Source organism: Anopheles funestus, chromosome 3RL, assembly GCF_943734845.2.
Source record: "Anopheles funestus chromosome 3RL, idAnoFuneDA-416_04, whole genome shotgun sequence".
NCBI classification, from domain to species: domain Eukaryota; kingdom Metazoa; phylum Arthropoda; class Insecta; order Diptera; family Culicidae; genus Anopheles; species Anopheles funestus.
The window spans coordinates 51,326,233-51,352,297 of NC_064599.1; the positions used below are offsets into that span (position 1 = coordinate 51,326,233).

At 38.6% G+C, this 26,065-nt stretch overlaps 1 protein-coding gene across 5 annotated transcripts in view; it reads right to left on the reverse strand.

Annotated features, from left to right (window-relative positions):
• LOC125769616 (muscarinic acetylcholine receptor DM1) overlaps positions 1-26,065 on the reverse strand; it is an 81,940-nt gene that overhangs the window by 45,847 nt on the left and 10,028 nt on the right. For all 5 annotated transcript variants that reach the window (XM_049438411.1, XM_049438407.1, XM_049438409.1 and 2 more), the window contains exon 2: positions 22,409-23,523. The gene's annotated coding sequence lies outside the window, so the exon portion shown is untranslated. The remainder of the gene's footprint in view (positions 1-22,408; positions 23,524-26,065) is intronic.

A 26,065-nucleotide genomic window follows, 5' to 3' on the forward strand; every position in this document is an offset into this window, starting at 1 on the left:
CCCCGTTTTCCACGAAATATATAACAAAGAATATGCAAAACTAGAAGCTCCTCAAACAGTTTTTCGTATTTAAGCCAAAGTCATATGTGGTCCCACAATGCACATCTGGTATGTAACGTTCCAAACTACTATATAACAGCGCAGCTCATAGGAAGTATATACCTCATCCGTGTTCGTTGTAGTAGTAGTAGTAGTAGACAGTTTATTTGGATGAAAATTGAATGTGTACAATATACAAATTAGACGTTAATTTTAACGGGTTCGATCTCATCTTTCCTCGTTATTTTAGGTTAGCGTTTGAGCTTGTCGGTTGTGAAAAGTAAAGTATACCTATCTGGCGTTTGAAAGTTTAGTGGGAAAAATTTTGTACAAAAAACCCACGAGAGTAAGAAAAAAAAAACTTATATCTATTAACTTAACTTAGTTTTGTATCCTAATCTAATGACTTATCTAATCTTATTCTAGGATTTTCTTTTTATTAGAAATCTGAAATTAATTGATTGGCTTATGATTTCGTGCATTCTTAAAAACGGTATGGGTTTCGGGGTAGGTAATGTGTGGGGAAGTTGGGTGTAAAAGGAAGGTGTATGGATTTGTTCTTTAGCCAGTAGTTACATGTGAGTTCGTTTGGTTTCTGTTATTATAGTTTGTTGTTAGTTTTATTATGTGTTGCTCAATGGTATTTATGTTGCAGCTTCTATGAACTAAATAAGTCCTATGCCATGAAGGAACATTTAATATAGTTTTAAGATACTTATTCTGACAGATCTGAAGCTTCTTTTTGTGTGTTTTGGCACACTTTTCCCATACAGGAGAGGCGTATGTTATGGTTGGTCTGATTAAGGCAGTGTAGAGTAATAATTTGTTTTTGAAACTAAGCTGTGATCTTCTATTTAGAAAACAATATAATATGCGGAAGATTTTTTCACTTTTGATAATTGTGTTTTCTATATGTTGTCTGAACGTTAATCTTTTGTCTAATGTTAAGCCAAGATACTTGGCATTTTCCTTCCAAGGTATAGATGTGTTTTCTAAATGGAGCTGCGTGTTGGGAATTTTATTTGAACTCGTGAAGCGAGTAAAAAATATGGCTTCAGATTTCTCTCCATTTATTTTTAGTTTCCACTTGTGACAATACTTTGAATAAATATTAAGTGCGGAATTTAATGTTTTTATTATAGTTTTAGCCTTTTTTCCACTTGCGCTTATTGCTACATCATCAGCATACAGATATTGGTTGCAATCTTTCATTTTTGGTATGTCAGAGATGTAAAGATTGAATAAAAGAGGAGAGAGTACACTTCCTTGTGGCACACCTGCAGCAGGGGTGTAAGTGTCTGAGATACTATTAGAAATATGAACTGAATTCTTTCTGTCTGTGATGAAACTCTGAATAACGTGAATTAAGTAATTGGGAAATTTTAATTTAATTAATTTAAAGAGCAAGGCTTTATGCCAAATGGTGTCAAAAGCTTTTTCTGAGTCTAATAGTACTAAACCGGTTGATTTTTTGCAGTCTCTTTTGGAAATAATATCTTTTTTTAGTCGATCTAACTGGTGTGTAGTAGATAATCCTGGTTGAAAACCGAATTGACATTTGGGAATGATGTCGCACTTGTCTATGTGAGCTCTTAACTTTAGTCCTATAATCTTTTCGAAAATTTTTCCAAGGCAGCTTAGAAGGCTGATTGGTCTATAATTTGCCGCTAAGCTACTGTCTTTCCCCGGTTTTGATATGGCAACTACTTTCGAAGTTTTCCAGCTACCTGGAAAATATCCTAGCTTTAGGCAACTGTTGAAAACTACATTCAAGTATATTATAACATTTATTGGAAGCTTTTTTATGGCTCTGTTATTTATGTTATCTATACCAGTAGATTTTTTGGATTTAAGATTTTTTATGATTTTCAATATTTCTTTTGGCTTGATTAATTCCCTAGGGCCGAAGTCTGAAATTCTTTGATTTTTGAAAAAACTATTGACGGCCTTGTTAACTTTGTGTTCTTGATTGCTGAAATTGTTAATGGTTGTGTTGTGTGCCTTTTGGAAATGAGTTTTAAAAGACTCGCATTTTTCAACAGAAGTTAATAATGTTTTACCACCCTCTTTCAACGCCGGAATGTTTTTCGGTCGGTTTCTAATAACTTTAACAAATTTCCACACTTTGTTAGGATTATTTTGGGAATTCATTGACGCAAGATTTTTTGACCATGCTGTATTTCGTACCATATTTAATTGAGTTTTAATATCATTTGATAATTGCAAATAAATGGATTTGAAGGTCGAGTTTTGTCTATGTCTTTGTATCTTTTTCCTGTACATATTTCGTATTTTAATTTGATCAATTATTGTGTCCGGTATAACTATATTGTATTTTCCGGGAATTGTTTTAGGCACAGCAAGGTCATGAGCTCTCTTTATTTCCTCTGTTACCTTTTCAAGCATATTGTCTATCTGTGAATAATTTTGTATGTGGCTTAAATTGACTCCCGAACCATCGATTGTGTTTCTTAGGTGGGTTTTAAACGTGTTCCAATTAGCCTTTGAATAGTCAAATATTTGAACGTCAGGTTTAGAATTTATCGATAAGTTTTCGATGCTAAATTTTACTGGTAGATGGTCTGAGGTAAAATCAACCGACGTTGAGGGATCTGATATGTTGTGTTTGTTGTTTGTGATTATTATATCGATTGTGGAAGGGTTCGTATTTGTGTTTACTGGAAAATATGTTGGTGAATCAGGATGGACTATAGAAAATTGACCTTTTTGCAGTTCATCAAAAAGGATTTTCCCGGCTTGGTTCGCCGACACACAATTCCACAATCTGTGGCGCGCATTCAAATCACCACATATAAAAAAACTGTTTCTTATATTAGTAAGCGCTTGAATATCACTTTTAAACTTTAGCATATCAGAGTTTCCTCCAGGATGATATGTTCCAATAATCGATATAGGGGTGTTATCATGTCTAATTTCTATACCAATAGCTTCAATTACTTTTAAATTATATGCAGGAAGTAAATTATGCTGTACACTGCTTTTAACCAGAACCATAACGCCGCCTTTGGCCCCTTGTAGTCTGTCAATCCTGTAGGTTATGTAATTACCCACATTAAACACCTGACCTGGTTTGAGAAATGTTTCGCAAACTATCATGATATCTGTCTGGGTTTTATCTAGGTAATGAATAAGCTCAAATTTTTTGTTAGTAATGCTGTTTGCATTCCAGTATGAAACTTTTATGTCGTTGGATCCTGCCATCACGGATAACAATATTTTTGGACTATTTTGAAAACCACTAAAATTTGGTCTTCTTTATTGGAACAGTTCCTCAGGCACGAGAAGGTTTCTTTCACTATTTCCACTATTTCCTCTGAGTTGAAAAGGTTATTTTGGCTATCAGCCGTTACTTTGGCAAATGAACAATAGTTGGCTTGCTGTGTTGTAAACTTGTTTATGTTAGTGTTAGGAATGGTAGTTCGTGTTGGTTGTTTTGAAGGAAGGAGGGGAAAATTACCGTTTATGAATGGTTCCTGTTTCGATACTTTCGGCCTTAACTTATCCTTTTCGGCAGCAGTTTTGTTCATGCGCGTCGGGCATCCAAAATAATTTGCAGTGTGATTCCCACCGCAGTTGGCACATTTCAGTTTGTGCGGCGGAATAATGCCGTCCGTAGAGGTCTTCGCTACTGGGCAGTTTGTAGAACCGTGATGCTCGGCGCACTTTATACATACCGGTGGTCTGTAGCAATTTGCTGCTCCGTGGCCAAAACGTTGGCAGTTCTTACATTGCATAATCGAACTATTGTTCGAAAAATAGCGCCATTTCACCACTTGGTGTTCTAGAGCCGTGATGGATCGTAGCAATTTCATGTCCACCGTTCCCTTTTTGAAATGAAGAAGGTACACAGCTTGGTCGTCGTACCGCTTCTTTTTTATACCCAGCTTCTTTACCGTCACAGGTGTGATGTTTTCATCATTTAGTATGCGTGTGACCTCTTCCAGTGGCTTATCTGTTAAGCCTAGCAACACGATCTTTGTTGTTTTTTCTTCATCCAATTGGTATGTGTGAAACTCCGAGTTCGTTGATTTCAGGTAGTTGACTATCGCTCGGAAGTCAGCGCTTGTAGTAGTGCGTACCAGTGTACCGTTGTTTGTTACTGATGTGGTGTACTTAATTACACCAGTTGCAAGAACTTTTTTATGTACGTCACCTACGTTTGAACTGGTTACCACAATTGGTGGTGGTAGTTTGGTCGTCCGTGTGGATGCGGTTGTAGGATAAGTGATGATTTCTTGATCGTCGATTGTTTGAAGGATATCAAACTGATTTTGTTCGGCTTGTCTTCCCGTTTTCGGTGGGTTTCCAACATCTTCCAACGAATTTTGAAATGCGCTTAGAGATACTGAAGCACGCCTCTTAGTGATAATATGCTTCCTACGACCCATCTCTGGGCTAGGTGATGCACTGCCTGAGTGCGCTATTCTTATGTGTATGCGTGTGATAGTACTTTACTCTCGAAAAACACGTCCGTTCGCTATCGAGTCTGGATCAGTACTCATTCGTGTTCGTTGTCAGTTTATTTGATGGCATAAAATTTGATCATTTCTTGTTAATCTTCACGACTGCGGCAGGGACCATCGTCCAACGGATTTTGCACTGTGGTAAAATCTAACTAAACACGGCAACCACCGAATGGTAGCAGCTGTTACAGCATTTGGAAAATGTGCCCTCGGGGAACAATTCTACCACGTTCGAGCACCATCAAGACCTTTCCATACTGCCCATACGGACTGACCTCGAATCGTCACGAGTGCTTGTAGCCCTCTTATGTGATACAACCCCCACAATGTTAATATTTCACCATGCGTTACGATCGGGATGGGGATGTTTGAGAGGGGAATAAAAATAAAATAAACAATACAAACATACACTCCATCTATTCAATCAAAACCACACCAAAATCAATACCGGAGGCGAGGATGATCCATCGAAGGACAACTGCAATGAAACGATGGCAACAAAATAACTGACAAGTATGTGTCTTCCCTCATACGCACTCGGTAAATAGTGACCAGAAGAGATTGATCCCCACCAACACACGTTAACGTCTTCTCAGATGATGAATGTTGAAACGCAGTGCTTATGGACATCAATATAATATACTGGGTTATTTTGTTTGATGATAATCCGTTACAGAAGACAGAAGGCTACAGTTATCCATGCTGCCCAGAGTAATAACGGGTCATATTGGAATGGGTTTCCATCCAATTTATTTCGCTGTGTCGTGACACTGATTGACGAATAATAGTTGATTTAGAAGAAATCTAAATAGATTAATAATGTCTAACAATGAACTTCATTTCGAAAACGAACTTTTCACAAGTTTTGCGCATATCCAATGAGGTGAGTCCAATCCAATGAAGTATGTGGTGGATAACATTATTTATACGATATTTTACTGTGGTTTAAATGTTCAACAATTCATCAATCGATCAAAATCGTTAAACAACTAAATTAATGCATATAATGGAATCAATCAACTGCATCTATTAGGAGTATTCTTTTAAAAGCAAAAATGGTATAAATTGATTAATATTATTTATGTTATGTGCTTTGGAATTTTGGAATTTAAACGATTGAAAGATAGAAATAGAAATGATTGTATGTACAATGTCAATTGTAATATCTAATACTTTCTATTGCTACAACGTAATTAAAATTGTCGCCGTCGTCAAATCGTCCGGTTGTGCTTTCTATCTGCTCCGGCTTTGCGTACTGTCTTTGCTGTTTTTCGTGATCACGACAGTCTGTGTGGCTAGCATTCAATGCTTAAAAGAACTCTTAGTGCACTTAACGAACTTAATTGCCTGGATCGACTTTAGTTTGTTGTGACGACGCGTATTTTGTTCGCATTGTGTTTGCTACATTAAGGCCGCCCTAAGCGTCATTACGATTGCCGGTTGTGTTTGGATATTGGCTCACTACTCACTACGCACTCACTACTCACAATCATGTTGTGTGCTTCGTGTGATGCACCAACTGCAAACGATACTATCGTCTACTGTAGTGGTTTCTGTGGTTCAGTTCATCACACTCATTGCACTGGAATGACACGGGACTGTACGAGGGAGCTTAGCCGCAATCAACAAATCTTCTGGATGTGCTTGAAATGTGTTCAGTTTCGCAAAGGTGCTAAGTCGCTTCTCACTTGTGAGATAGCTTCTTTACTCGAACTAGTGAAGGATGACATTTTGACCTCTCTTGAATCATCGATCTCATCATTGAAATCTTTCGTTATGAGAGAGCTTAAATCGGAGTCTGCTGCTCTCTCTGACAAATTGGCTCCGTTATCTCATCTGTCGGATCATCCTGCACCTCAACTGATCACAACTACAACTACTGCAAATACTACAAACACGTCTCATCTCGATTTCATGGACACGTATACACCATTGCCACCGGCGCTATTTACCACCACACGCACTTCACTACAAAACACGATGGATAATGGAAACGATACTTACGCATCACAGGCTAAACGCCGGACATTTGTACGTCAATCCGACAACGTGGATGACATGACAAACTTCAACATCGGCAGGGACAACAACACACTTTCGAGTGATCAGCAACAACCGGATAACAGGCTTACTAATAATGGGCAGTTGTCTTCCCAATCGACATCAATACACCATCATGATAAGCGCAAGTTACCCATCACCAACACAATGGCTCTCCCGGTTTCACAGCTTAACAAGCGCACTAGCACTGATCCTCACAATAAAGCTTGGCTTTATTTCACCAACGTTAAGCCTAACGTCACATCAGACTCAATGCGTGTGTGGGTTACATCTATGATAGCTACCAATGATGTAGTAGTCCATCGGCTTACAAAACGTGGTGCTAACCTTGAAAAGATGTCTTTTATCTCTTTCAAGGTTGGTATACCATTATCACTAAAAGACACTGTGCTATCAACGATTGATTGGCCACTACCTTTAACGGTCCGTGAGTTTGTTGTCGATCCTAATCGTCGATCTTCGGAAAGGGTGCTGTTTGATCCTTCGTCACTACCTGGGTCCATTATCAACCTTCACGGAGATCCTGTTGGACTTGTTGCTGCTACTGCTCTGAATACTGTTGATACCGTTACTCTTGCGTCAAGCTTAGTGCGTCAGTGCACAATTACACCAATACATTCACCAAGCACCCCATCGCAGTCATCGGAGCTCCTAGAATCGGTACTGCCGGATTTTTTGGACTCACCACCTCAAGCGTCACCCATGAGCACCCCGGTAACTCACAGTTTGGAAACCACGCCCGTGCCTGTTCGCACCACCAAGCAACTATCAGTATCGTCTTAAGCCACCAATTTATGGTTTATTACCAAAATGTGCGTGGGATGCGTACTAAACATGTCAACTTGCAGCTTTCATCGGAAGAAAATGATTACGATATCATCGCTTTGACTGAGACTTGGCTAAATGATTCCTTTTCTTCCAACCTATATTTTGATTGCGAAGCCTACAACGTTTTCCGATGTGATCGAAGTGTCCAAAATAGTAATTGCTCACGTGGTGGTGGTGTGCTTCTTGCTTGCGCCTCTCGTTTCTGCTCAGTGCTTATACCAATTACTCACCCCTCGCTGGAAATGATATGGATGCGTGTATCACTAGCCGGTTGCCGTTTTTTCATCGGTGTTATATATGTACCACCATTGATGCGTTATAATCATTCGTACCTTGCTGAGATTTCTATGTGCATGAGTGATGTGATAGCGATGATGGATCCTGAAGATTACCTCTTACTGCTGGGTGACTTTAATCAAACGGATATTGTCTGGATACCAACGGCTCCTAACAATAATATTGATGTAATCAGCAATACCACGTCATCTCGCTTCGAGCATTTTATCCCGCTTAGCAGTTCTTCTGGCAGATCATCGTTTATGGACATAGTTAATGTGCATGGTCTTTACCAACTGAATGGTGTACCAAACCCGAACGACCATTTCTTGGACTTAGTTTTAACTAATGTTCAGGCCGCTGCGTGCTGTACTGTCTCTCCAGCTATTTCAACATTGCTGCCTGTGGATACTCATCACCCGCCTTTAGAAGTCTCCGTGGTTCTATCCACAGACCTGCATAGTTGCAGTCCTCCGTCGTGTGCGTCTAATGCGTGTAGTTTTAATTTTCGTCGTACGGACTATCGTAAGCTCAATTCTATCCTATCTCGTGCTGACTGGTCTTTTTTTTTTGATTGTACATCAGTCGATGAGGCCGTTATATCCTTTAATACCCTGGTTACCTCTGCTCTCCATTCGTGTAGTCCTTTATTTCGCCCTCCTCCTAAACCAGTTTGGTCTGATCGTCGGCTTCGTCGCTTGAAGCGTGATAGGAGACGGTATCTACGTGCATATCGCCGATGTCCTTCCGAATACACGCTGCGTTTATTTAAATATGCCGCCTCCGCCTACCGTTTATATAATCGGGCTCGTTACGGTTCTTATATGTCAAGGCTGCAATCACGTTTCCATTCCAATCCTTCATCCTTTTGGCGCTTCGTTAAATCTCGTAGAACCTCTAATATACTGCCCATGGAAATGTCTTTTAACTCACGCTCAGCTACTACTAACAGTGATGTGTGTGAATTGTTTGCTGATTATTTTTCTGGTATGTTTGCTGATCCAGTCCGCGACCTGAATCTTTTTGATTCAGCTCTTTCATTTACACCACATAATGCTGTTGATCTAGCTAAACTTGAAATTACCAGTGAAATGATTAAGTGTGCATTAGATAAACTCAAACTTTCCTATTCTCCAGGTCCTGATGGCATTCCTGCGTCTGTTCTGAAAAACTGTCGTGATTCTCTTGCTCCAGTCCTACTAAGACTTTTTAATTTGTCTCTCTCGACTGGGACTTTTCCTATTTCGTGGAAATCATGTTGGCTTTTTCCAATTCATAAAAGAGGCTGTCGATCGTCTATACCAAATTACCGTGGAATAACAAAAACATGTGCCACGGCAAAAACTCTCGAATTATCTGTTTACCCCAGTATACTTTTTAGCGCTAGTTCTTTCATCAGCGTTAAACAACATGGATTTATGCCGGGCCGATCTACTTCCACCAGTCTCATGTGTTTTGTTGCCAAGATCTTCCGCAATTTTGATGCGGGGTTACAAGTAGACACCATATACACTGATTTCCGTTCGGCCTTTGATAGTCTTTCTCATGAGCTATTGTTAGCTAAACTATCTAAACTGGGCTTTGGTAAGGCAATAACTGTTTGGCTATCTTCTTACCTAAAGGATCGTCAATGCAGCGTAAAAATTGGTCCTTATGTATCTAGATGTTTTAACTGTTCTTCTGGTGTTCCTCAAGGTAGTGTACTCAGTCCCCTCCTGTTTGCTTTGTTTGTAAATGATGTTTGTAATGTTTTGCCTCCGGATGGTTATCTCCTTTATGCTGATGACATCAAAATCTTTTATACTATCTCCTCCTTAGACGATTGCTATCTTCTCCAGCAGTATCTAAATTCTTTCTCTTACTGGTGCTCGTCTAATTTTCTTTCATTATGTCCCAATAAATGTTCTATTATTTCTTTCACTCATTCTCGTAACCCTATTTCTTATAATTACTCTCTCTCAAATGTTTCACTGGTTCGTGTTTCGTCTATTCGTGACCTTGGGGTAATACTTGACGATAGGTTAAACTTCAAGCTACATGTTGATGAAGTCCTTTCGAAATCCTACAGAACCCTGGGATTTATCCTTCGTGTTACCTCGGATTTCAAGTACCCAATTTGCCTACGATCTCTGTATTGTTGTTTAGTTCGCTCTGTATTGGAGTACGCCTGTGTTGTCTGGTGCCCTTATGGCATTGATAGGTGTACCAGAATCGAAAAATTACAGAAGTACTTCACCAGAGTGTTCTATAGACGATTGTTTGGGTCTTCTTCTCTTCCGACATATGAGACACGATGTCTTCTGTTTGGGCTGGAGTCTTTAACTTTGAGACGTCACTTGGCCCAAGCTTGTTTCATTGGTGGCTTACTGAGAGGTTCTACTGATGCTCCGGAATTGCTTGCTTCTGTATGTTTATATGTTCCCTCCCGTTCCCTCCGTCCTCGTGATCCTTTGGCATTAGAAACTCGACAGACGCTTTATTGCCACAACGATCCGCTCCTTTCATGCTTCAGGTGGTTCAACCGATTCTACGACGATTATGATTTTAACTCCTCACTTGCTTCCTTTCGTACTCGTGTTTTAAACACCCCTCATGTATCTTAATGTTATCCTTGTCTCTTGTTTTATCCTTTTCCTTCACTTCCGCTTTGAGTTTACGTTAGTATTGTTAATTTTTATTGTTCATTTTTAGTATTAATTTTTTGTATTAGTTCTAAGTTTATAATTAGGATCATTGTTTAGCCTAAATGGCAGATATATGTATTTATAATAAAAACAATAACAATAAAAACAATAATAATAAAATTTCAATCAATAAAATTTCAATTTTTTGTATCCATACGTTTTAACAATATTGCTGCAACTGTTGCCACAACATGTATAATGAAGTACATTCTTTGGTGCTATTGCTATAATAAAAAAAACACAAACACCAACAAAATCATAAATCTTATTAGTAAAATTTTAGTTGACCCGTGCCCTAACCTGCGGTTAAGTCGTTTTGGGATTTAATATATAGAAAGTTCCACATCCAGCGTTTGAGTTTGGTTACCGGCAAAGCCCAGCTGCACGGTGGTAATTATGGATTCATTAGTAATTTGCATATACCGCACACGAGTTCTGACCTCCTTTTGCAAGCTAGTGGAAACTTTCAGATGGCATATTTATTATCCACCCGGTTTTTGGCCCTTTGCACCGCGCCCAATGCTGTTAGCAATATTGGCATCTATTTTACTTCAGCGATAACGGGGTCTACTGCTAGGTGAAGTAATAAATAGTTTTGTTACCGACCTAACACATGCTCACTAACCTGAGCTGTGGTAAGAATGAGAATTCTTGAACTACCTTCGTGTATGATTTTGTCCTTGATGGACTTACTTGAATGAGCAAATATTCGGTAAAATTTATACTGTAGAAAATAGCTAAAATGTAACAGTTGCACAAGTCTCCATTTGTTCAGGCATAGCTGATGCAGTAATGAATATGGCGATGTTCTATTCTAGTAACGGTAATGACAAATAAATTATGAATAATTAAACAGGCAGCAAAATGGCGTATATTTTCTTATGGAAGACTTTCAAGCAGCCAAACTTTAAGATGAATATTTTCAATCTTTGTATAATGTGCCTAAAAACGGTACTTAAGAACAAAATTAAAATACCCCTTTGCGACGCTCCACATACATATGATTACATCGCCAGAAACTGGTCTGAAGTATAAAAAAATTATAACAGCGTTCTCGCTTAATGTTTCATGAAAGAACAATATTGAACGGACCAGTTTTCTTCTTTCTAAATCTCGAGGATACAAATGTCACGCTTTTTCGAATTTGTCTCTCTAAATTGTAACAATTTTTTTCTCCATCTTTGGCTCTCTTTCAAGGACTGTGACAGTTGTAGTTGACAATTTATCAGCAAAATATTCGCAGATTGATCAATTGAATTGAATTGAACAAATTTTAATAGTGCTAATTTTTATTCAGTTCTCTTTCTAATCAAGTTTCTTGTGGAGTAATGAACGATATAATTGACAAGAACATATCGACATCATGAACGACAGAAAACTAAATGATCCGAACAGCAACGAACTTTTGGATTAACCCAAATTGGCCTTTTGAAGTGATTATGTATATAGAGGTGAAGAAAGAGCTTAAAAAAAGCGAAAACCTTTAACGGAAACACTGCCACTTAACGAACTCGGGCAACACTCAACATTGACAGCAACAGCGAACATCCTTTCCATGTTCTACAATTTAGTGCTACTACCAAACTTCTTCTGCTGCGTTCATTCTTCAAACCAATGGACAATTTTCCTTATCCACTCGAGAATCCCCGTCCGGCAAAAGGCTTTTCCGCTGCGGGCTACACTTGACAGTCAAAACATTCTGTCACACAGGAGTATACCAGGACTGTGCTGGCATAAAAGTCCTTTACAATTCTGACGATCTCTTGGTGGATGGGATGGCAAGAATTCTCCTCTCCGTCAGGTTCGGAAGTCGTTCGTTCCGTGTTGGACAGTCTGTTGGTTGGGGAGCAAGGAATTGGAACAGTGAATTGTTTCCGCCACAGTCTGCATGTCCTGCCTTGTAAGGATGTAACCGTCGATTTATCTTCACATCAGCCACTCGTCGTCAGTTATTTTTGCGTCGCTTATTTTAGCGCTTTAAGGGAAACGGATTTTTTTCTCCTACGGTAAGCGCTGTTAACAATGAGGTATCTCACTGAACAATGCACTTGAGATGTGTGCATCGAAAAGCACCCAACCAAACGACTGTTGCTGTAGGTGGTGAAATTGCGCACGAACAAAGGCAACGATATGTAGATGATTGTTTATTATTGATTTCCCATCCAAAAGCTGTCCTATTGGACATTCATCTTAACCAAGGATTTTAAAAGAGTTTTAATAAATTTGTGTTTGTTAGGTACCAAATGCAAATAGATTAGTGGTTTAACAATAGTTCTGTGCAGTTAGAAAAAAAACTCCTGAAGTAGAAAAAAGTGTTGACAATTCGTGCCATATTTCTGAGAATATAAGATTTATTGAAAGAAAAGTTCTCTCGAATCAATCCAATACAATCCCGAGAAATATGATTACATCACATTAAATTTACACCACATAAAATTTTACACATTTTCAATAAATCTAAATATCTCCTAATGGGTGATGTCAAACACAAATGACCAATCGCAAATGTATTTCACGTAAATCAAACATTTTTTATTTTTCAACGATTGACTGAAGATTGTTCAAAAACTTCACCTAACGTACAGTTAGTAAAAACTATTCATTGATGCCATCCTCATGGAATTCTGTAATAGATTACAAGAAAAACCTGTCGTAAAATGTGTTATTTTTATGTTCAATAAATGTGATAGAATGAAGATACTCATTGACTATCACAGTTCGTGCCATTATTTCACTATGCAGCATTTATACTTCAACATGTTTTGCTGTAGGTCGAAACCCTCCTCTGAATTAATGAGCTGTGTATACCCGAAATAAAGGCACACGTTCCAACGGGTGACAATGACCCGTTGCAGCATCAGCAGCTCGCAATCAGCAGCAGGTCGCACATTTGTCGTGTAGCCTAGTGCGCTTACATATCAAAAGCATACGCGGTACAAACGTCGCCCCAGAACTGAAACCGTGCTCGCTGCCAGTGGTGCAAATTAATTCGATATTGTTGAACTCGCACATGCACTTATCATCAATTTCCGGCTGACAAAACATTGCACCATAAATCATAACGCCACTGTTGGTCTCACATTCACACCCCGGTGGTAATCGTTAGGTGCCGGGCAAACACCAAATGAGACGAATGTTGTAGGTTAGTGCGAGCACGAGAAGAAAAAGGAATCCCGTTATCATGTGACAGTGACAGACTTGGATTTCTGGATTCCAACTGAGCCGTGTTCTTTTTGGGAAAACATTCAACATGCGCCAAGTGCACCAAAAGGCACAAGAATTTTGATTTACGTCGACTTGCATAATAACGCTGAGAGTTTATTTGTTTGCTTTTTGCAACATCTTCCTCTGTGCTTTGTAATTACAATGGTTTGCAATGTTTATTATAAGTACATTATCCTTATCAACAAATGTGTCAGAGGAATTGTGTAATAAGATACCATGAAGAAAGCTGGAAACAAACAATCGTTAAAAGCGGTTTAGCATTAAAATAAATAAAATAAACTATATTTTTATAACTAGCAGTGTGGTTAGCACGAGTTGTTGACAATAAAATATTAAAATAAATATTGCTGTAATTTACAGGAGCACGTCTTGTCTTGCGTGGTTTAGAGCAGTGCTCCCCAAACTTTTTAATACCGCAGACCGCTTTTTGTTCGACGTAAGTATATCGCGGCCCACATGTGCCTTCTATGAAGCCGACTTAGTCCACCTAGCAGCTGTAGCGCGTGATAAGTAAGTAAGTACGTAAGCTTCTAAGAGGGAACGGTCTCGATGGGATTTAGTATCGATCTTGCCACCCTGCTATCGACAGTTAATAAGTTAGACACTTTCCTATAAGATGTTGTATCCGCTTCTTGGTATGATATGTTACAGGAGTTCCTTGAACAGCTCATAGTCGAATGGCGTCGTCTGCCCACTATGTGCGTCTTTCTGGCGAATAGATCGACGGCATCTTCTCTTTTTGTGGCTTAATGGCCGATAAGGTCATGCCGCTCATTTCTGTCTTACTAGACTTATTTTACCGCGTATTCGGATAGTCAGTCCTTGCTACGCTGGAATCGACGCAGACGTACCGTCTCGATATTGACCTACCAAACTTCTTTTGTTTCTCATTGTGTAGATGGGTTGAAAACATTTTACAGGCTAGGCTCTTCGGTGTCATTTGAATCACATTAAAAATACATCGGAGCCAGACGAGTCTAACAAGTTGCACAATACTGAAGTCTTCGTACAACTCATAGAGCTTTACTTCAGATTTTGGGCAAAATACGTGTGTCTGAGGTCTCAAAGAAAAGGAAGAAAGTTATAGGTGTGGTTAGTAGTTTGCCTAACTTAATTAATTATTAATTTAACATTTTGGTATCCGTTAGAAAAATAAATTTATGTAAAGAAAAATAAACATTTAACATTAATCATAAATTACAACAAAACTTTCATAATTTATGTAAGAGGTGGTGATGTATCTGATAAACGGCGCTGGTCCACACGGCAGGACTGGGGGTTAAATCCCATCCAGACCGTCTCCCCGTAGCAAGGGATGACTATCCTACTACGTAGTAAAATAAGTCTTGATACGACCTGGCCGTTCCTAAGAAGTAAAAAAAAGATTTTATAAGAAAAAAAATAGATTGAGGATATTAGGAAATATCCAACAAAAATCTGTCCGATGAAATTCAAATATTTCAGGCTGATAAGCTTCATGTTATGGAACATTCGATAACAACAAAAAATACAATACCCACCCCAGTTTCGTTGGTTTAATGAGCAAAGGTTAGTGTAATGAAGCAATAAAATATTTTCTGCTAGCTAACCATCCATAAAATCTTCTGCTCTACAATAGCAAATTGAAATTGACGGCCCTTTTTAGAGTGACATTTATTAGCCGTACAGGGAACGCATACGGTGGTATGCCGCAACTGGCCCAAGCAGTCAAACCTGCAAACATAACCTTTCTGCTGATCTCGGCCCAGCCTTTGGGGGAACAGCTTTGCGGAGCTCATCCCGGTCAGCAATGTCAAACTTAAATCGACCTATTTCCTTCGATTGTGGTGATTTTATTAACATATTCATAACCGTGCTACGTCGCTGGGTGTTATTTCGCCGCCACGCCACAGCTGACAGCTGAAGCCCATCAAATGGCGATGAACGTAAACAGAACGTTGCTTCGGTTGTAATTTAAATGCATTAAAATGCCCTGTCTAACCCCGACCCGCTGATGGGCGAAGACCAACCGGCTGCGGTCTTATTTAAACGGATCATATTAAATGCCAACCTATTGACCCAAAGCTAAACCCATAAGCTTCAACTCTTCCGTTATCTCGCAGGGTCCATGCAAACAACCCGAAACAAACCCGTTACACTGGTGAAGCAACCCTACCGCGGATGCGATCCATACACTGTTGGGAACGGAAACCAGGCGTTGGGATGGTAAAATTTAATAAAATCCCTTTTCCGTTACCGGGACCCTGTTCTCCTGTTTATTGGTTCTTGGGTATGACGGAAACGAACGTAATGCACAATGAAGCTTCTCCGAACGGCTAAACAACGGTTCGGTCAGTCGATGATTGACAGAGCTATCTCATTTTAACAACGTTACCAACGGTCCATCAATCGGTTCCTTGATGACAACGGTTACAGCACAAAAGGAAGAAGGAGTCGAATAGGGAAAATTGACATAAAAAAAGGTGAACGAAACAGTGCTGTCAGTCGTATCGTGCATCAAAAGAAAATCCGATCACTATTGGTTTCTGTTTCCATGGTCCTTTTGTTGGAGGGTTGAGAGAGCGCCGAACTTTTCAATTTATGAAAATATTTTGCTAGCCACAGAATATCTTTTTTCTTCCTTACGTTAGAATTATTTCTTTCTTTATGTTTAGGTTTTGAACCACTGGCATTGCTTTCAATCTTTCAAAAATTAAAAAATACCTAGTTGTAATCAGTAAATGGATTGTGCGGACAGTTAATTTTGTGAAGGCATGTAAACTCTGTATCACATAGTGGAAACTGATGGTTTTTTTTAATAATTAAGCTGTTTGTAATAAACTTCTTATCAGTATAGCTTTTACCGTTAACCATTCTGTAATTGTATTGATCTCCTTAACAAACTAAAGCTCAGCATTGTTCAAATAGTTACCAAAAATTCAAAAGGAATAATTTTTACCTTTAAACTTGCAGTCGTCTAACTTGCAGTGAGGTACTTACATGCTTTGCACGGACTCGAAATTATACCGACGTAGATACGCCAAAGGCCATGTCGACGAATAATATTTTTTTTCATTTTTTTTTTCAAAAATGTGTAGTTATGTAAAAATATTAAAATCCTAATTATGTCTGCTATTGAGCTATTTTATTAGTCAATTTTAGACAAAATACATATATGAATAGATTCATTGGTTATGGACATCATTAAATCGCATTTTTGTGTTTAATATGCATTTAAATACCTGCTTTTTGGACTCACTGTATTTATTGACATAGATTTAAAAAATATCAAACTACAATAATGATGTAAACAAAGCTTCTATCAAACGCTTTATTAACTTGAGGCGTTAAGTTTTTTTTTTGTATTACATTACATGTGAAATCTTTCTAGCAATTCACACACAACATTGCACCTGCTTCACACACAAAATTTGTAATTCATCAACAGCTGGTTGCACATCATGCAAACAATCGCTGGGCGTCTGCCCGATCGCTACGTAAAGCATACGTTAGCAACGCGACCAAACGCCCTCTAGGCCATCTGTGTGCTTTATGTACGCCGCGTGTAAAAGTAAATTTGCTTCAAAATCATTCGTCAAATATTGACTGTTCATTTTCAGCCGAGATACGCTTACGCAAAGGCCAAAAAAAACGTTTACCACAGAAAGAGAACGAAACCGCTCCGATGAAACGACGCTTGCAGAAGCATCTCGACTCTAGGCAGCTTGCTCCAGGTATATGCCACGACCAGAGATCACGCCCTTTCAATGCAACGTGGCCTCTACTCTGCTACATCCTTTTTGTGCCCACCGATTTGTAAGCAACGTTTGCTTATGCTAAGCCGAACACAATTACACCATTTTGCAAGCAGTGAGGAACAGTTACGATACCACGGAAAATGTGAACTTTATACCAGTCGCGGTGGACAAAAGCATCGTTTATTCTGGCACTGCCATTTATATAGCTAAGGTGCCAAATTGTATACATATGTTATGCTGCTAAACATGCTGCAGCTATACATGAACCAAAGCATCCGTGCAGTGCGATTAAATGCCGTAATACAACGAAACATACTGTTGAAAAATGTTGTTTTGTTTGCAGTTAGTCAATGTTGGTTCTTCGATTGAGCAGAGGAAATGCTCGGTAAGAATAATTTTCTTGTTACTTCAACAAAAAGTTGAATTACATTTTAATTACGAATGTTCATCAAGACAAATATTTAATAAGATCTTTTGGAAAATTTGCTAAATATACTTAATTCATTTGAATTTAAAATTGCTTATTTGTTGCTTATTTATTTTTTCAAACTTTGACATGCAACTTATTCCGATTGTAAATATGTTACTTGCAAATGTTAAATACTTTGCAATGTGTTTAAAAATATACCAAAATTATAAGAAAACGTTTTTTTTATATTACATTTCTTCAACTTTATCATTTAATATCAACAAAATTATTGGTCATATAAACATGTTACGTAGCGTACTACACTCTCTTTTGCAAATTGCATGAAAACAGATTCAATCAAAAGCAAGCGAAAGCAGCTTAAAATACCCAACGTGTATGTATTTTTTTCACAATGCAAAACATAGCACATGCAGAATCAGTATCCTTTCGTTGCTTTTCTCTTGCAGCTTAACGTATCAAACGATTCATAAAAAAATGCTGCTACTTTAGGAAAAATGACTGATTAAATGAAACAACAGCTCGTTGAGAAAAACGGCAAGCGGAAGGAAATTCACGCTGAGTAAAAGACATTCTGCATGCTGGGAAAGTATTACAACAATTTCCTACATTGTTTTAACAGATACAAAAAAAGCCGCTCGCTTTTATATATATAAACAGATCCACGCACACAAAAACACATGCATTCTGCTTTGCTGTGAAATTGTGTCACGGAAAACGAACGATGAAGAAGTTGAAGTACATAGTCATCACAAAAACGAAAAAAAAAATAAACAGGATAGGAAAAATTGTCAACATTCGCGTAGAATTAGACAAAAAAATCATACAAAACTACAACAACAAAAGAAACAAGTGGAACACCGGAAGGGATGAGCGATACTTTGCCAACTGCAAACTGTTTCGTGGTGTTGGTAAAGATTCGGTGGAAAAAAAACCGAAGAATCTCTCACAGACGAGACGCTATGGGAAAGAGAAAATTCAGCATTCACATTTTTTGAAATCCTACCACACCAAGTTAACATGTTACTGTAAACCATTTTTGAATCAACACAAGGCAAACACCGTCATACATGGGTTCCGTTCTGCCTAAGCTGCAAGGGCACATTCACCCGACTGTTCAGGATTTACCGTGTGCTACCGTTTCAACTACGTTCGTTTGAGAGCTTTTGCGATACTTTTATACACGTGTACTCTTACTCGTTTTCTTGCCCATCCGTGAGCTCCTCATCATGATTTTGTGCTGCGAATGTTGCTGTCACTTTCAAAGGAGGGCTTTTCCGTTGTTTCTGTTAAACTTTTCCTATTTCCCGCAGAATGTAGGGTGGCAAACAAAAAGGACGCTTGCGAGCATACTAACCTGTTTAAATACTCAAAAGCATACTTTTTTTTTGTCCTGATTCAGGAGCGAAGCACGGTTCAGAAAGTGTAATACATTATTTCATTGCGCATAGCAGGAGCGTAAAAACGAAACGCAGATTGTGCCAGATGTTAACGTGCTACTTTTACTGCGAATTCTAGTAAATGTGAAGAGATAAAGTTGCACCCAGAATAATATTATTAGCAACATTCTGTAACAAAGAAAGCAATACTCAAAAGCTTTACAATGCATTTAACCAAGTGTAACAACATAAGATATTCTAGAATGAAAATTCTGATATTTAAAGTTGTAAGCCTAAGTATATTTAGTTATATTTATTATATTTTTTATTTATTTAATCGTTAAGTGTATAGCCGATAGTGTGTCCTAAACACTACATTTAAACATTTTCTATAATTCTAGCGTAAAGGAACAGTTATTCATTTTCATTCATTCATTCAGGAACAGTTATTTCGAAACGATACGTTAAAGAGCTTAAGACAAAGTATTCATGGAAATTAATAAAATTTCTCAACATTACTAGCAAAGGTTCGTTATAGCTATATAATCACCTCCGAGGAGCTAAAATTGTCACTTTCTAATAATTCTTTCAGGCGCATAAATATTTAATCTGGTTAGCAAATTAGGGATATCCAATTCCCTATATTACTGATACTCATGAAAATGTGTTTTTTATGTTAATTAATCGTAGAGCTCAACCATTTCCAGGTTAATACCTTGTAAACTAATAACAGCTTATAAGTTAAACTAGACGGAATACAAACTAACCTTAATTAAACAAACAAACTAGGAAAACCCCCTTTAAAATTTTAATTAAAATGACGACTTTACTAGCTATTCGACACTGCTGCCCAAAACTACAATCATTATAATGCTTCCATAAAACGACGGTACTAAAAAAAACATCTTTCACGAAATGAAAGTTAAGCAGCTTTCTCAAACACTCATCTTGTCTAATAGTTCCAATTACTTAGAAATTACTAGTGCAGAAATTACTAGCCGCATAAAAGCACATCATTCTCTGCTGGCGCAAGCACATTAAGGCAACATCCCATCCGACATAAAAGCGATGCTCCGACGTTGCAGCATCATCGTCAATGGGCGAAACGCAACGGTCCAATTGGGTGACTTTCACTTCACAGATACCATCGCACAGGACCATTGTGTACCAATTAATCTTTCATGAGTTCGATTTTTTCTTCATTCTCTTGCTCTTTTTTTATTTGTGCTCTGTACCTTACGTCTATAGCTGGACCGGAAGCATTTCCATAAAATAAGAAGAAGAAGCAAAAATAAAACGCTAACCAAAGCTGCACATCCACATCTCCCGATGGCATGTGAAAAGCAATAATTTTCCATTAATTTCCATTTCTTTTTCGTTATTTAATTTCTATGATAATGAGCCTGTCCATCAACGCGCGTAAGTTTGCTGACAAAGCGATGGTTCGGTGCAGAAAATGAAGTAAGGGCAGCCCATCCACGTTGCAGCATGAACGTCAAACGCACAAGGCGACAGTGCACGACCCTGTGCGAGACATCGGTAGCATAACCTTCAACAATCAAGGACGTGCGAGGCAGCCAGGAACGTCAGTACATTCTCACGCCACTGACACAAGAATAAACGCACCCACACGAAGCCCACACTGTCGGACATCCTCGGTAAGGATGCATTAACACGTACGCTCCCTTTCACTTCATCCCCGTACAAACTATTTACCACCATGGAAGATATTAAAACACATTACATCAGCGGTTTGTGCGAAATTGTACAAAAAAGAGTCTTTCCCATCTGCCCGATGCAAAAGGGTTAATTACCATTGTAGAAAGAATTTTCTACACTCCACAGTTTTCATAGCGACCACATACAACATAAATAAGTGTCGTTCATGGTGATTCCGCGAAGACTGGACTATTTTTTAATTTATTTAATTATGCCTTATCTCTAACATTCTCCGCATGTTTGCAATTGCATGGAAAGTGAATGAAAATACACTGTTTCATCATTGGTTTGATCATATACCTTACGTACAGCCATTCTGTTGCGTACTGCCATTCATTGCAAGGATGTGTTCTAGGAAACCCCTTTACAAAGCATTTGATTTATTTGGTTTTTATTTGCCTTTTGCTGTAATACACACGATAGCTGCTGTGAAACCAATTCCGGGTTCTGACTGGATTATTTATCCAATTATAGGTTTTTCAATAGAATGTTTTGTGAAAAACCACATTTTGTTCTTGGTATTACTGAATTGAGTGAATCGTACAGTGCAATAAACGCAACTTACGCCTTAAATAATAGATTGCTGCATTACCGAATCGAGTGATAGAGTAATAAAATTTTAGCTTGAATTTTGGCACACACATCCCGTTTTTGAAACAATTATTAGGATGAAATTATTTATTCAGCGGTCAAATTACGGAAATGTTAAAGCTTAAAATTATAAGACCTGTTTTTTGACTGTAGCTCCGATCCTGTTCTAAAATTTCTTTTAAAATGTCTGATTTTGAGCAGAGTAAGTGGCCGAACATCCAAAGTTCGAAAGTTCTGCTGAATATTTGGTGGGACCAGCTCGGCATCTTCTATTACAAACTTCTGAAACCGGGACAAACAATCACAGGTGAACGCCACCGAACACAATTGAGGCGTGCTCACCGGATTTTACCCGAAAGCTGGAAAAAATAAATACAGAATCACGGACAATTCTTTAATTGACCCAGTTTTTAAAAACAAAAATGTTACAAGTAAAAAAAACTTTTGAAAAAACAGTCGTTATTTACTTGCGAACTTAATAGAAATATTGTTTTCATTATATTTATTAAAATACTTAATCCCGTATGATATAAATCCTATGCCAAATAAATGATTTATTACACTTGTTATAAATATACCTATTTGTTTTCATAACATTGTACGAATCTGCATGTAATACCGGCGATAGTTTGTAAACTATGTTAATTAAAAACAAATATCAATTAACACAACACTTATTGATATAACTTGATGAATTAACTAGGTTTGCTCAAAATTCAAACATTTAATACCAAATCTGCCTTCTCAAGAAAACATTTGAGTTATTCCCTTAACAATTCATGTAAATTTTCATTCCGTATATTAGTTTGATGTATTTAGATGTTACAGTAAAATATACGGTATAAGGTTAACGCCTGTAAATGTAACGTAATCTTACTGTTTGATCAATACCGTCGTAATTATTTTATTCAATTTAAAAAGTCAACCCAAAACAACAAAAAAAAACCACACCACTTACCTTATCGTGTCAACAACGGCTTCAAAGGCTCTCCGCTGTGGTTCCATTGCGAAAGCATTCTATCCATCATGCCACCCGCTCACATGAACGGGTTATGCTTTTATGCTAGTGCTTATGATCCTTCGCACAAAGTAGCCAATACACACACCCAAACACGTCAAAAGTGACCAACAAACACGATCACGATCCTACCGCCAACGCAACAGGCGCACTTACGCACACACACACATAGAAGCGCTCACTTTCAAACGGCCACCTGCCTACGGGCATCCCCTAGCAAGGATCGCATATCGTAACCAGCTTCACACTTCTTCTCATCATTGCAACAATCTTGCTTGGCGGTTGATTTCCCTTCTTTGGAGACATTTTTTTTTTATTTCAATCCCACGCACACGCATCCATTCAGGAACACAACCGCAATCGCGCACACACACAAATGCACACGTACACTGGAGTATTTTTTACGTTTTCCAACGGCGTGCCGAGCTCACTTGTATCAGTGGTTAATTGCTACCAAAGCGAATAATTTCACGCGCGCGCCCACCTTCCACGAAGGAGCTTATCATTCTGCAGAAAACATTTTCACCATTAGTTTACCACCACCACAGCACACAAACACCAGATTTTGGTCGAAAGAATATATTACCCGTTGAAGCAATACCGTACAGTTACAAAAATGGTAAAAGTTTCGTTCCCAACACACAACAATTGGCGTACACTTCCACCGTAGCCTTTCTCCGTTAATTTAGAGATGCGAAGCTATTTCCCTACCAGGAATGAAATTTTTTCCCCCGTGAAATGGAAAGCAAACACTCCCCTCCTTCCAGGTGACGGTGTGGAAGTTCGTGTAATGAATTTTGTTTTATATTTGCATTTTCCGCCGCGTTCACTGGTCGATGTTCCTCGTGCTGTAGAGTTTTCATTAGTTAGCTAATTCAAAATATCGTTCTGTTTTATTTCCTGCTATGTGATTTTTTTTTGTTTTATTGACCGGTGTCAAATAACATTTTTAGTGCATTTTTTTACATTCACAAGTTTCACACACAAACACTTTATAGCATCACCAGCAACTAACACTGTGCCAGACGGAGCGTGGGAAGAAAGATTGGAATTTCCTAGAAAGAGAGGAAAAAAAACACCACATACTAATAAGGATGGAACTGGCGTGCTGAGAAAACGTTCATATCAGTCAACAGTAAGGAAGAGTCCTGTTACATTGATCCATCCACACTCGCAAACGCACAGATCATAGGCCGCAACGAAGCTTCGACCCTCTGATTGTGTCAGCCTCCATAACGCTTCTCTCTCTCTCTTTCGCTGTATGTTTTTTTGTATTGAACCGGAAAGATTAATATATATTCTATTTGATGATGAAGTATTTGCTTTTCCTAAGACGCTTGAAACATTCTATCCATTCGCCTCCACCCTGTATTCCCTTCGCTAAGCAGTGCGGGAGCCGCGCTTATCCACAGTCAGTTAACCGATTTGATACAACACGGTGCGAAGCTTATCCTTCCCCCGTAATGTGTGCACGCGATAAAAGATAAAAAGGGGCCCACAAGTGAACATATTGATACGGTAGGTCAAACCGAAGGTCAACGGCTTTCGAGACAGCTCGGCTAAACCGAAGACAAGGTGACGCCACATATACTTTTCCCCTTTCTACGGTGTTTTGTGCACAAATAGGAAAACACATTGGAAAATGTACACAAAGCTCAGTTCAACAAATAATAAACAGAAACAAGTTTTTGTCGATATTAGCCGGTGGGGTTGCGGTGGATTATACCAGTGATTGTTGGATATATGAGAAAACGGGTCCCTGAACCAAACCGTTGAATTTATTTGTATCTTCCTTTTTTGTGGTTGGAAGTTTCTCAGTGCCGGTTGAAATTTGTCCCCGCAAGCCGTTTCCAGTGTAGCAATGCGGTTTTGCTGCTTTGGTATTATTTATTTAGGATAAAACATGTGCGAAGATAGAATACAAATTGCTTTGAAAATAAATTTTACTCATGTTACAGTGGATAACTCGCGAAATAAATCATATTCCACAGTAAGATACTTCAATCACTTGCTAACCATCGGTTGAATCGTAACTCGTATTTATTTATAGATTTCTTTAAAGAATGTTGTTGTGAAGAAAATGACTCAAAATTTCGTTCGACTTCTATAAGGAAGGAAGCCACAAATTGGTCTTTATTTCCCGGTCGTTTTTACATGAGAAAGGTCCGAAAGCGTTTCAATTTGTTTGTAAAATGACTGAAAAACTGTAGGAAATATAAATCTAAAGATTTATTATTTAAATGCATTTAGGATAGCAAGGCCGTATTGCTAGGAAAGTTACAAGAGAGGATCTTTTTTCAATACCGTACTAGATTAAATAATATACTTTTGTTGACGCAAGAACACAAACCGTGCTTATTACGGAATTCGGAGAAAAGCGGTCACATTCCAAAGCCCACCAAAGTGCTCCATTTTGTTGGTACTGTAGCACATCGACTCCATCATACGGATGGGCGATCGTTAGGCCTCGCAGTTCCTACGCTCATCACCATCATCGCCATCATTATCAGCGTCTAGTGAAACATCAACGGTGGTACTGTTGCTAAACCGGAGTATCGTACACATTTACGGCACACATACACATACACACCGAGTACCGGACCTAGAGTCCATTCGACTACCGTCATTAGGCCAACAAGTAGAAGATGAATATTTAAACTATGCACTGTGCTCATGAAAAATGTAGACGCAACCGAAATGAGAAGATACCACCGACAAAACCGGGCGTGCAGAAACTTAGCTGCCTGCCAGAACCTGCCCATAGCACCTCCGGAAGCACACCAAGCGGTACGGATGTACAAGTGCACGCATCCGGATGGGGATGGTTGATGATTTATCGAATTATTGAAATGAGCCGTCGACCCGGTACCGAGAGAATGGTTGTCGGTCGACCAATACACCCATCTTGCTGCCTCAGACAGCCCAGTCTTCATGCTTCGTTTCGGTCTTCGAACCGGTGCCGTAAGCCTTGGAGTTTTATCGTAACTTCCGTTCTGGGACGTATCTTGCTGTAGTCGGTGCATAGTACATGAGGCTGCTGGTTCGGTCTATTAGTCAAACTATCTTGCCTCATGTTTCACAACTGTTCCGTCGGTACGAACATCAAAGAGTTGTGGTTGAGATTTTACTGCAAGTGGCACGGTTGGAATAATTTACATGAAGCTTCGCGCCACAGGAGCTACGGTAGAGTTAATGCAACAAAAGAGCAATGCATGCGACTGACTTGTGTTAGTGATTTGATTAGATTATGATGGACCGAACGTAATTAATACGCTTTGGCAAGTGAGCATTTTTTGGAGAGCTGCAATATTGACTTCATAACGTAATTCGCTCAAGTCGGCTGAGTTTCAGTCTGTACAAAGGCTAAACTAGTGCAATTCTCGGTCACGTGGTTTCTTATGACAGAACACGTAATTATTGTGAATTGTTATTTCTGAATTCGTTAACTACACTATTCAATATCTATAATATTACTAATTCGGAATTCTTTTGAGGAATATAACTTCTTACTGGATGGAAATGATTATATGTAAAATCTATTTTTAAAAACCTGTGTTCCAATCTAGTGGTTAATATTTCAGATTCGAGACTGTCATG